This window comes from Castor canadensis, chromosome 7 (genome assembly GCF_047511655.1).
Source record: "Castor canadensis chromosome 7, mCasCan1.hap1v2, whole genome shotgun sequence".
NCBI classification, from domain to species: domain Eukaryota; kingdom Metazoa; phylum Chordata; class Mammalia; order Rodentia; family Castoridae; genus Castor; species Castor canadensis.
The window spans coordinates 77,628,418-77,642,215 of record NC_133392.1 but is presented as its reverse complement, the minus strand read 5'-3'; positions in this window follow the sequence as shown (position 1 = coordinate 77,642,215).

The following is a 13,798-nucleotide window of genomic DNA, read 5'->3' as shown; positions in this document are numbered from 1 at the left end:
CTGACTGAAGTGCTGAAGAACGTACCCTGTCTGTTTGAAATTCCAGTTCTTATATGCTGTGTGACCCTGGGCAAGACATTTGGCCTCTCTGTGTTCTGGTTCACTTTTTTGTAATACAGGCAGCCGCCTCACAGAGTTATTTGAAGACTAAATTAATGGATAGCTAAATGGTGCCCACTCAATATAAAGGCTAGTTTTCATCCCACCCAGCCTCACACTATCAAAGCCTTGAAGACATTTCTCAGTGAAAACAGGATGCGTGGGCTCCCAGCCTCTGGGAACCAGCAGAGGAAGCAAATCACATGGACTGTAGGAGGGCAGGACTTCCAGTTGGAAACTGGGCTCGGGTTCCATGACAGGGAAGGCACCTGAGCACTTGCATGGAAACTGGGCTACCCAGAGGCCAGTGTGGGTTGAGAGAGACTTAGTAAAGGCTTCTTTAGTTGCAAGTAAAGTTAAGCCAGGTGTCAGTCAGAAGAACACGAGACGCTGTGCGGATAGTCTAGAGGAGAAGGGAGGAGGTTCCACTCCTGCTTTCTGCTACTTTCTGGCAATGGCCAGCATCCCTCCTGCAGGGCTGCACCCTGCTTCGCCTCTAATCAGCAGGCTCAGGTTTTAGTCCAGGCTTTTGAAATCCCACCCAGACCGGTTGGAGGATAAATGTGATTGGTCCAGCTTGGGCCCGGCAAACACCTCTGGTCCAATCAGGTGTGGACAGTCCTGGCTCCCATGGCCCTGGCCAGTCTGGGATGGGGACTCCCTTTTCAGGGATCTGGGTAGACACCCAGAACGTGTCCATTGCAGGGGACACAGAGGACACAGAAGCAGAGAAGGGCACAGATGTGGAAGACCAGCTGTTGCTGAGGCAAGTGAAAGGCAAGGATGATATTTACGTCCCTTAAAGACAGACAGTAAGGGATATGCAATATTCAGTTTAAAACAATGGTAATACACCTCCCTTCCAGGCTTTGCTCTGGGACAGTCAGTTTACTTCCAGAGAATTCAACATATGGCTTTTCTTTTCTCTCCAGGGCCTGGCCAAGTACTCTCTATGGCAGCTTCTGCAGACTTGTATACAAACATGAAATGTGGGGTGTGCTGAACCTACCCCCAGGAGCCACATGGACCCTAGGGCTATGTACACCCAGGTGTCCCCATGAGCTGCCTGCAGCTGCCCACCCATGTCCAGATGGCTCTTCCTATGACAACAAAGCTCTTGCCTGAGTTCGCACCTCGGGGACACCAGCACCACCAACTGCTGTCTGAAGGGCCAATCTGGGAAGTGCTGGGCAGACAGGCACTGGGAGCTGCAGTCTCTGTGTCCGAGAGCAGTGTCTCCATCCTCCCTTCCTGCTCTGAGTCCATCTGCTCTCTCAGTCTCCTAGCAAACCAGGGTCCGTCCCTTCTCCTCTGGAGTGCATTGGAGAGAAGCGGGGACTACCTTGCCCAGATGGACATTAAGTCACCTCAAAACAAAGCAAGGCTTGTGGTGGGAAGCGATATCCACTGGGTCCTGTCTTTACTCTGTCCCTGGGCCTGGGGACTGAGCCTTCTCTCTTTGCCTGGGCTCCAAGGTCTCTGGACCGAGAGGAGGCCCCTGCTGGTTTCATCCACTTATCTGACTGGCTCGGGTGGGAGGCAGGACATTGCTCTTCCTTGGGACTGGAGCACAGCCGCCTTTGGTGTTGAGTGTACTGGGACTCCAGGGTTGTGATGGGCCTGGGCACTTTGTCAGACTGTGCTGGGGCTGTGGCCGCTCAGCCTTGGCCTGGAGTGACTGGGTGCAGCCTCTACCCTGCGAGGAATCTGTGGTTGCCTGGAAGGCGAGCAGCTGTTGGAGGGCCTTGACCCTGCTTGGGCCTCATGGGTGGGAGGGCTTATGCTGCCTGAGAAAAGGGACCAGAGAGCATAGGGAGGAGTGTAGGAGGAAATTCCCCAAGCTTAGGGCTGCTGCAGCGGCTCCTTGGGAGGAAGACAGGAACCTTTGGTAGCCTCCACTTAGAGAGGAGGGGCCCCTGCATAGCCCCAGCCCTGGAGAGCCTACTTTTCGGCTGGATCCCCCATCCATGGTAACACCCCAGCAGCTTGGGACTAAGGAAGCACTACAAGTTTGGGAGTCAGAAGTTGGACACTATTAGCTGTGTGACCTCGGGAAATCCACGTAACTTCTCTGTTCCTCTTCTTTATACATGTAGTAATGATAATAATCCTAATTTCTAGTGCACGGGATTGTTGTGAGGAGCCAGGGAAATGATGCCTGTGAAGACAGATCGTGAACAACTAACTCTCAGAGGACAAGGTCAGTGGCAGGCACTGTACTGTCTGAAGCTGCCTCCTGCTGCTTCAACATGGTCTGGCAAAATGTAGCCTAAGGTTAGAGAGGAGGCAGTGCCAGGAAGTGAATTGGGAGGACCCTCCCCTGGGCTTTGCATGCCTCGCAGCCCCTCCCCCTCCCAAGGTCGGGAGGGGCAGGGAGAGGGGCTAAGTGATTGTGTAATGGCCACATCTGTCAGTGCTGGCCAAATGGTTTTTCCAGGAGGCAGCAAGCTAATGGCCCTGCAGCCTGGAGAGAGCTTCTCCTAAGTGGAGCACTTTATCTACCCGGGAACATAAGAGCAGCGTGGCCCCAGGCTGCAGGGACTCAGTGAACAGCTGCTCTGCTGGCAGCCTTGAATTAGTGCCCGTCCCCATTGGCTTGCCTTGCACCTGCAGCCAGAGGCCAGCCTGCAGGTGGCAGCCCAAGGTGGCCAACAGGGGGAGATCGGGAGCCCAGCGGGGGTGTCACCGGACCTGGCCTTGAATCCTGGATCCCACACCGCCCACTGGCTGTGGGGCCTTGGCAAGTCTCTTCTGTGCTCCAAGCCTCAGTTTCCCCACCTGTAAGAAGGAGACAGTGGGGATTAGGTGGAGTGAGATGGCAGGGGACACAGTGCCTGGCACCTATTGGGATTAGGGATCGGGGCAGGAGGAGGGTGAAAGCTGTTCAGGACCAGGGCCAGGAGCTTTCAGCCAGGTGGGAAGGAGAAGGAGTGGTGGAGGAGCAGTCCTTGCAGGCATGAGGGGGGTGTAAGATCAGGATGGGCCTGGGGCACCCACATGCTTTGCCCTTGTTTCATCTGGAGCACACCTGTGGACGACACCGTACATTGTACAGTGGGCTCTGTCTCCAGGGAAGCACAAAATATTACCACAAAATATTATTGGATACATTTAAAAAACCTTTTTGTTTCGAAATAAGTTCAGACGCACATACAACTTGCCAAAACAGTATGGCGTCCAACTTTTCCTCCAATTTCCCCCTTTTTTGGATTTCACCAGTCTTTACATGTGCTCTTTGGGTGGTCAGGGGTGAATGGTTGTGTGAAATGTCATCACGGGTACAGATTCATGTAACCTTCTCTCTATCAAGGTACAGACAGCTCAATTATTCCAAGGAGACTGTGGCGTGTTCTCCCTATCTCTGGCAACCTCTGCCTGTTCTCCATCACTATAACTTCATATTTTTTTAAAAAGAGAGTATTAAACATGATTTGTTTTTCATGATGGTCTAAAAACATGAAATATAGAGAATTAACATTAACTATAGACAACATACATTAGTTATCTCAGGCTACCATCACAAAGTACCACAGCTGCAGAAATTGACTTTCTACAATCTGGGAGTCCAAGAGCAAGACAGCAGCAGGGTTGGTTCCAGTGAGCGCTCTCTTTGTAGCTTGCAGAGAGATGCTTTTCCTCCTTGTGTGTCAGAGAGGGGTGGTAAAGTGAGGGGAGTGAGAATGAGGGAGGGAGAGAACTCTCTCTGGTGTGTCTTCTTATAAGGGCACTAATCCTATTGGATCAGTGCCCTCCTTTATGACCCCATTTCATCTTATTTACTTTCTTAAAGGTCTCATCTCTAAACACAGTTATGTAGCGGGTTAGGGATTTGACATATGAGTTTTGGGTATACACAAACGTTTGTCCATAACACAACATAACTTCTAAATTAAAAGGTCTCATAACAGTCTAACCTGCAGCGTAACACAATGTGACTTTTTAACCCCCAAATCTTGTTCTGTGAGATAACAGTACAGTGACTATTATGAGACAGAAAAGTACTCATTTTTTCACTTTTAAAATGGTAAAACACACATAACATAAAATTTGTGGTTTTAACCATTTCTAAGCATACAGTTCAGTAGTGTTAAGTATATTCACACTGTCGTGCAACCATGGCCACTGTCTATCTCCAGAACCTTCCAACATGTAATACTGACACTCCATACCCATCAAACTACAGCTCCCCATTCTCCCCTTAGCTTCCCCCTGAAAACCATCATTCTACTTTTTGTTTCTACAAATCTGATTGCTTGAGGTACCCCATATAAATGGAACCAAACAGTAATTGTCTTTTTGTGACTGGCTTGTTTCGCTTAGCATAACGACTTCAAGGTTCGCCCGTGTTGTAACATGTGTCAGAATGTAGTCTGCTGTTTGAGGATGCCACTTTTATCTATCCAGGTATCTGTGGGTGGATGGTTGAGTCACTTCCACCTTTGGCTGTTGTGTATGATGCTGCTCTGAACATAGGTGTGAAAATGCTTGTTCGAGTCTTTGCTCTCAGTTCTTTAGGACAGATACTCAGAAGTAGGATTGCCAAATCATATGGCAATTCTCTTTCCATTTTTGGAGAACCCATCATACCATTCTCCATATTGACCACACCATCCTTTGTTCCTGCCAACAGTGCACAGGGGCTCCAATTTCTCTGCATCCTCACCAACACGTGTCACTTATTTATTTTTTAAGTGGCCATGCTACTGGGTGTGAGGTGGTGTCTCCTTGTGGCTTTGATTGGTGTCTCCCTAGTGATGAGTGACGTTGAGCGTCTTTTCATGTGCTTATTAAAGGGAATTATTTTCAATGTAGAAAAAGCTTTGCTGATGAGGAACCTTGAAAAGATTAAGAGGAGAATGTGAAATTGACTAGTGATGTCTTATTAGTGTTTTGGAACAATTTATCAAGGGGAGATGGAATGCCAGCATGCTTGTCTTGGCAAAGCAATTGGTGACAGCCACAAGTGTAACATATGGACTCATTAATTTTCTCTGCTTTTGGACCATTGTACGCCAACCTACTCACATGGTAAGAAGAAACATTGATGGCCTTCCCTCCTCTGGCCCCTCTCTCTTGGGGTGCCCACGGTGGCTCATTCTGCATACCAGCTCAGAGATGCACATGTATACATTGCCCCTGTTCAGCCAAACAGCAGCGTGCCACACACTGTTAGAGCTTTGCCTTTTTTCTCTTAAACACATATTGTGGGGATAGTTGGGTATTAGGGATATAGTTCTGCTTTTGGAATGCTCTTTTGCAGTTCATTTTCAATCCACGTGTCTCCATTACATCCATTGATGCCCTCAGCCTCTAGAAACTTCCTTCCTAGTTTCCCATGTGTGTTTTGCCAGTGACTTCAATTGGCTCACTCCTTACACAGATGAACTCCCAGTGCCCAGTGTGTCCAGTGAGCACTGGAGTTGAAAGCAGAGTGCCTAATGATTTTTGTCTTTTCCTGCTTTAATTCTGGTCAGCCACTTAACACCCCTCTTCCCACTGGTTGTTTTAAAGATAATAAGGATCAGTCACATGCTTTTTACCTATTAAATCTGATGCTTGTGTAAATTTGTAAGGCTGGCAACTTAGTCTATATTGTGATGCTAAAACAGAATACTGGAGAGTGGATAATTTATGAAGAACAGCAATGTTCTTTATAAATGGTCCTACTGGAAAGTAAGTCCATGATGGAGGGGCCCCATCTGGCTGTATCATAGTCTGGCAGAAAACATCACATGGAGATGGAGGGAGGAAGAGGGAGGGAAACTGTGCTGGGGTAGGGGAGGGTGTCTGAGCCAGACTTGCTTTTGTAATCAGCCCACCAGCAACAATAACAAACCTGCTCTTTTGAAAAGGACCAGGGGGCAGTGTGGCTCCCTCTGTCTTGCTTGGCAGCTACACAGTAACACTACACCTAAGAGGATGCTGTCGTTTGGAAGATGTCCCCTCAAGTCCATACACTGAAGGCTTGGTCCCAAGGATGGCACTATTTGGATGGGCTATGGAACTTTAAAAGGTGGTGCCTAGTGGGAGACTATTAGTCTGTGGGACCCCAGACTCCAGGGACTCTCTCTGCTTCCTGGCTGCTGATGAGCTTGCTTTCTCTGACGTATGCTGTGCTGCCTTTGCCAGAGGCCCAAAGCAACGTGCTGCTGGATCAGAAGGTTCAAGTCCAAGATCCAGTAGCCTGTGTAGGGTATTCATTGTAGTAACGCAAAACTGAGTAATATACTCCTCTCCTTCCTCCCTCCCTCACTTCCTTCTTTCTTTCCTTCCTTCCTTCTTTCCACCCATCCACCCATCCACCCACCCATCCATCCATCCATCTTTTTTCTTACTCCCCTTTCTCTTTTTCTCCACCTCCTCCCTCCCTTCTGCCTTCCTTCCCTCCTTCTCTTTTTCTCCATCTCCTCCATCAATCCCTCCTTGCCTGCCACCTTCTTGGACTCTGGCTTCCTTTCAGCAGCCCCACCTGCCTCTCAGCTTCATCTTGTCACCCTGTTACCCACAGCACATAGTGGGTGTGGCAGGCAACTTCTGAGACAATCCTAGTGATCTTTGCCTACTGTGTAATCCGCCCCCTTGAGTGTGGACTGGGTTGAGTTACTCACAGTTATGGGATATTGCTTCTCACATTAGGCCATAAAATGATGGCAGCCTCCATCTTTTGTTTTGGCTGCACCGGGATTTGAAGTCAGGGTCTCATGCTTGCTAGGCAGGCGCTCTACCACTTGAGCCATTCTGCCAACCATTTTTTTGGTGATTTTTTTTTGAGATAGGGTCTCATGAACTGTTTGCCCGGACTGGCTTGGAACCATGATCCTTCTGATTTCTGCTACCTGAGTAGCTAGGATTACAGGTGTGAGCCACCAGCACCTAGCAGCAGCTTTGATCTTGAGGGCATGCTTTTGCCCATTTTTGGACAGCTTTTTTCGGGTTGCGAGAGGGGCAGTTGTCATGTTATGAGGCAGGAACTGAGAGGGCTTCAGGTCCTCATCCCAGAAGATCAGAGGCCTGCCTGAATTATCCTGAAAGTATCTCCTTCCCTAGTAGTTTTCAGGTGAGACTGCAGGCCTGGCCAACAGCTTCCCACTACTCTATGAGACCCCACAAGCCAAGCTGTACCCAATTCCTGACTCACAGAAACTTCCGGATAATCAGTTTATTGTTTTAAGCTACTAAGTGTTAGGCTACTTTGTCATGCAACAGCAGTGGGGACACTGCCACCAAGACCAAGAGGACCTGGACATGGGTGTGAGTTGGCAGTTGGAATCATTGGGGTCTTGCCTGGGACTCCAGGTGTGGAGTGGGGAGGTGGGCTTCTCTCCAAGGTGGGGTATCACCCAACAGACTCTTTTGAGTTAGAGCTCCATGCCAATGTGAGAGGTGGTAGAAGACTTTACTGGGATGGGGAAAGCTGGGGTCCTCCTGCCTTCATCACTGACTGAGCTCAATGTCTGTTTTATTAATAATACATGCCTGGTGGTGAGGCCTGGGAGCGAAGGTTCATCTCTCAAGTCTAATTGTTTTGTCGGGCGGCCTCCTGTAGATTCATCATTCCATCTCTGTTCTTTATTTAGCAGTTTTATTGCCAGCAATTAGGAATGGCATCAGTCGGAGTCCCTCTTTATGGGTAAGATTCATCTCTGTTGACTCGGTGGGATGAATGTGGAGTGAGGGTGTTTGTGAGGGCAAAGCCTGGATCTTCTCTCAGCACCACAGGTTCCCTGGGTCCCCCAAATCAGGCACTACCCATGCCAAGCATGGGCCAGCCCTCGTGGCTGGACTCTGGTGCCCCTCAGGCTTGGCTCTGCCTTATGGTATCAGGAGGTTTCACTGGACAGGGAACATCTGGACAGCTTTCTGCTTTCTGTCTGCTCCCCCACCATTTAGGGGAGACAGAATCCTAACCCCCACCCCTGAGTTGCCCTCCCTGCTGCTCCCCAGCACCATCTAACATCACATTTTGAGGAAGCTTTGGAAGCCATCTTTGGGAAGATGTTCCTGTAACCAACCTAGGCTGAGGAATTTGCCTTTGTCACCAGGCAGACTAAGAATCCCCATTTTCTGACCTACTACTGCTGCCAGCCCAACCAGCTTTCTCTCTTTGAGTGGCAATGAGCTTCCTTGCAGGGGCCTTAGGTAACAGCTGTGCCTCCATGATTGTAGGAAGACTGCAGAACCTAGGGCCAGGATTCAGTGCAGGATTCTCATATGCTCTCTGACCTGCTGGACACAATGGGGACAATAATCAGTTATCTATAAGAGGTTTACCAGTTCCCCAAAAAGTGCGGCCAGTCCTTCAAGGGAAGTAGGCTGGTTGGCCAGAGCTCATAGCCCTCTCCTGTCCCTAGGAGTTCCCTTACTGCCCTCTTATTAACCAGTTCCCTCAAGGGCTGAGGGGAGCTTCTCCTCTTTTAACTTAAACACAGACCCCTATCTTTCTCCTACTCCTGGTAGTACAGTGGAGCCTAATGAAGACCAGCTGGAATTTTCCATTGTTCTGGTTAACTACTGCTAAGTGACAAATTACCTTAGAATTGGTGGCTTAAGACAATAATAGTGACATGCTTTATCTATGAGTCATGAGATTGAGAATGGCTTGGCTGGTGGCTCTGGTTTTAGATTCTTATGTGGCTGCACTGAGACAGTGGCTGGAGTTGGAAGGGCAAGGGGGCAGCTGAAGGGTGGCCCGCTACCTTTCTTCTCTTGTGGCCTCAGGGCCTCTCCAGGTGATCCGTCTGTGAGAGTCAGCTGAGCCTCCTCGCAGCAAGATGGCTTTAGACTTCTTTCTTGACAGCTCTAAGCTCCAAAGAGGGGAGAGAGAGCTGGGAGGAAGCTGCAATCCCTTTTGTGCCCAGCCTCAGAAGTCACATTGGGTCACTTCCATTACACCTGAGGCAGTCACAAGGCTGGGGAGAAAGGATGTAGACCCCTCCTCTTAATGAGGAAATGGCAAGTGTCTTGGAGAACATGTGGGATGAGAAAGACTTTTATACTATTTTGGAAAATTCTATTTGCCATATTCATCCTTTGGGGAAATGGACTGCGAAGAGACCTGTCATCCGGAGCCATCAGAGCCCAGGATATTGTACCTTTTTTAGCTTGTAGGCCACTTGGCCACATCCCTCCTTTCTGCCTGGCCCCATGACCTCTACCATAGGCAGTAGCTCACAAAGCCTCTCCGGGGACAGTCGTGTACACAGTTGAGGCCCCAGGAAATGAGGTCTGAGAACCAGGCAGGCCTTGTCTTCCTGTGCCAGGCCTTCCTTTCAGAATCCACTTCCAATCTAACCACTGGTCCCTTTCCCCATGATTGACACTGGAAAAGTCCCCACCTCCAGCTTTGAAAGAATGACTATAATTATAGGCCTGTGTCCTCCATCTGCCACAGATGCTGGGCCAGCAGAGGCCACTGCTTCATCCTGGCCCACAGAGTACTGTCTGTCCTCTTTCGAGTCCATGGGCAGTGAGTGAGCAGGAAGAAGAGGCTTTTTCCTCTGTTGTTCTGACAGTTTCCCCAGTCAGCTCAACAGCCTCCCTCTCCCACTTGGCTCTGACCCTGCTCATCCATCAGGCTCTACACTGTGTTGGGTAAGGGTCCTGCTGACCTGTGATGCTGTCCCTGGGTATCTTCATGGGCTTCAAGGGATCTTGGACCCTGCTGTATGGCTGGAGGTCTACCATCTGAAGCTAATGCATGCTCCTGGATGTCTGCTTCCCTCCTTCCTCCCTTCTCTCCCTCTGCCCTATCTCCTTCATGTCTCCTTGTTCTCTACTTCACTCCATCAACTGAAAGAGAAAAGAGAGAGAGAGAGAGAGAGAGAGAGAGTGGTTCTCAAAAACAAAATGGTTTTATTCAGGAATGAGCAGAAGACAGCAGTCTGGAATCTGTGTGTTGTGAGTGTGTTGTGAGGTAGCACAGGCTTCTTTGGGGAGGTAAAGGAAGACAAGCCCTTTTAAAAGGCAGAACAAGAAAGGTTAAGCAAGTTGTTTTGAAACAATTATTCTTGGTTCCAGGTGTTAATAACAAGGATAGCATCAGCCCAAGGCTGAATAGGCAGCCTGTGGGCAGATGTTCTTGCAGAAGTATTGTTTGTGCAAGGTTGTGCTTGAAGTAGAAGAGTCTCTGTGACAGTTCTTGTGATCAGGCAAATTATGAATGAGGGCCTTTCCTTCATGACCTACTGGCTTTATTTTTCTAGAGTTGACATAAGCGACTCCATTTTGATTTTGACAACTTTCACCTCTCCCTTTTCCCTCCCTTCCAACTGCCTTCCACACATATGTATTGAGCATCCACTACATCTGAGCTGCTTTGAATACAGAAGAGAATAAAACAGACAGGGATCCTCATCCTTCATGGCTTGTTTTTTTAATGAAGAGACAAACAATAGATGTGGCTGAATCTGAAATTACATGATGTACTAGTGGGTGACGAGCCCTGAGCAAAAAGCCCGGAAGAGAAACAGGGGACTAGCCTGGCAGTACTAGGGCACAGGGCACTGGGTGGTAGAAGACAAGATCAGAGGATTGTAGTGAGAGGTGGGAGGCCTGGTGAATGGGGGTGCTGGTGGACCATGCAGGCCTGGTTGTGTGCCCCCCTCCCAGGACCTCCAGGAATCCAGGTTGCTGTGGCAGAGGGCTTTTCTCGAACCAGTTGCTGCTTCCAGGGTCCCTGGGACCTGCATCTCAGAGAGTGCTTCTCACAGAGTTTGGGGAGTCTTTGTGCAAGACTGGAACTCTGAGCCCTGGATACTGTCACTGGAGCTGGGCTCTGTGGGAGCCATGACTTAGTTGATACTTCACAGCTGTGCCTCAGAAGCCAGTGCTACCCTGTCCAGCTTGCTTCTGCAGATGCTGGTGTTGGAGTTGGCACAAAGAAGGAGTGAGTCACTTTTCTCCAATTAAGCTGCATTTGCTTTGTTGTCTGAATCCAATTCCCCTTCTGCCCCTCGGTCTAGGAATTATCTTTTATTAAACTTGGGCCTTCCCAGCCTGTACCGGGTTCTGACCACAGCTGCAGCAGGCCTGGAGCTGTCCTCAGATACCCAAGATGTGCTCCTGGAGAGCCCCCTTGCAGCAATCTCAGGCCTGCTTGGTGGGAGGATGCCCAGCCAGTCATGACCTGCTCAGCCTCTGGTCCTGGCCCAACTCTGCTGGGTTCATTGAGGCCATCCATTACCAAGTGCTTAGATTCTGTAGCAGGCTATCCTCAGGCCACAGGGTCTCTGGGGACCAGTGAGGAAACCAGAGAGTGAGGGTGACTGCCTGATTCTCACAGACACTTAGCAGGTGACAGGCATTGGGCATACTGATTTACCTAGTCCTCATCACCCTTGTGTGAGGCTGGGGTTTTACAGATGAGGATTCTGAGGGTCAGGGTGGCCAGCTTAGTCAATGAGTAAGTAGTGGTCCAGTGGGGGTGTGAACCTAGGCAATCTGATTCTACACCTGGGCCTTAACTCCTCTCAGGTGAGGTTTCTCTTCAGTAATGCCTGTGCCTGCTTCTGTGGGGTTGGGGCAGTTAGTAGTATAGTTTGACTGCAGGTTGGTATGTGTGTGTGTTTGGCGGGGGGGCATTTAATTTCTGTCAGACACCTTTTGAGGAAGGCCAGATAAATTCAGCTTCACCATCTTGATTCAAGGTCCTAAGCCAGACTATATTGCTAAGACTCTCCTGAAGTTCTGACCCATGACACTGTGAGAAAATAAATGTTAAAAAAAATTTTTTTTCTGGTGGGACTGGGGTTTGAACTCAGGGTTTTGGGCTTGAAAGCAGGGGCTCTAAAAGCAGGCACTCTACCTCCAGTCCATTTTGCTCTGGTTATTTTGGAGATATGGTCTCTCAAACTATTTGCCCAGGCTGGCCTTGAACCTTGTTCCTCCTTATTTCAGCCTTCCAAGTAACTAGGATTACAGGTGTGAGCCACTGATGCCTGGCAAAGTTTTTAAATTTTAAGCCACTAAGTTTGTTACATATCAATAGATAAGTGATAATGTTCACACCAATTAATATTCTGACAGGCAGAGTACTAGAATTCTCATTATTCTCTAGCTTGTCAACACTTGGGATTGTCAGAGTTTGCATTTTGCCAATCTGGTGAATTGATAACACTATTGCATTATGACCTAATTTGCTTCATGCACTTAAGAGTTCTGTTGTTTGATGTATGCACATTTAGAATTGTATGGCTTTGATCAATCAGCTCCTTTTTAATTCTAAAATCTACTTTGGGGGCTGGGATTGTAGCTCAGTGGTTGAGTGTTTACCTGGCACGCATGAGGTCCTGGGTTCGATCCCCAGTACCAGAAAAAAATCAAATCAATTGTATTTTGATTGAAATTAATATAGCCCCTCCAGTTTTATTTATTTTTCTATTTTTTTCAATTTGAATTTACTTCTATGAATCAGTAAGAGTCATCTGTGTTTCTGTGTAAAGTATATCTGCATTTTCTGTTGTACCATACAGTCAGCCCTCACAGCTATGGGTTCTGTACCTGCAGACTGAGCCAACCACAGATCAAGAATATATAAAAGACTCTTGAGTACGTAGAGACTTTTCTTGTTATTGTTCTCTAATGATGACAGTATAACAATGATCTACCTTAAATTTATATTGCGTTAGGTTTTGCAAGTAACCCAGAGATGATTTAAAGTATATGGGAGAAGCCCTCCTGACCTAATGATCTCTGGAAAGGCCCTCACAGACACACAGAAGCGTGCTTTTCTAGTTGAGGTGTATCTCAATCCAGCCACATGGACAAGGTCAGCCCTCACGTTGGGCTATCGGGTTAGAGTGCTGTTGAAATCTTTAGCTATAGTTATAGTTCCTAGCTTTCTTTATTATTTTATAGATTTTTGCGACACACATTTCAAAATTTTGATTTTAATTAGGATTTTTATCACTATATAATCGTCTTTAGATTTGGCATTTATTTACCCATATAATAATCATTTTTCTGAATACTATTTTGTTCCGCATTAATGCAGGAGTGCTAGCTTTATTTTGATGGTGTTAGCATGTTACATATTTTTAGGAACTTACTTTATAGACTGTGGGTTTATATTTTAATTGGATACTCATTTTTCAATCCAGTCTGATCAGCTGTACCACTGAACTGGGGTATTTGGACCTTTTCCTTCCCTTCCTCTCTGCTCCTCTTCCCTCCCCTCCTCTTCCCTTTTAGCCTAGGCTGGCCTGGGAACCAATCCTCCTGATCTCTTCTTCCTGAATATCTGCAATTACAGGTGTGAACCTCTATGCCTGGTCTGTTTTGCCATTTCTATTTAATATAGTTATGTATTTTGGGTTTAAATTTACAACCATTTGTCTTATATTTTCTTTTTTCCCCTGACCTTCCTCCCTGCTTTTGGATGAATTATTTTCATAACTCCATTTTACTCCATTATTGGTTTAAACTTTTGTTTTGTTTTTTAGTGTTTGGCTCTAGGACTTACAACTTAATCCATAATTTATAACACCTCCTAATAATAGTATCACACTTGCTATATATCATAAAAACCTTATAAGACTTTTCTCTTTACCTCCTTTCATTTTTGTGCCATTGGTGACCTATTTTAACTCTGTGTCTGCTGTAAATCCTGCACTGCATTGCTGTGCTTTTTGCCCTAAGCAATTATCTCCTACACATGGTAAGTGTAAGAAAAAGCCTTCTTTATCCGCCATGGTAAGGCTTG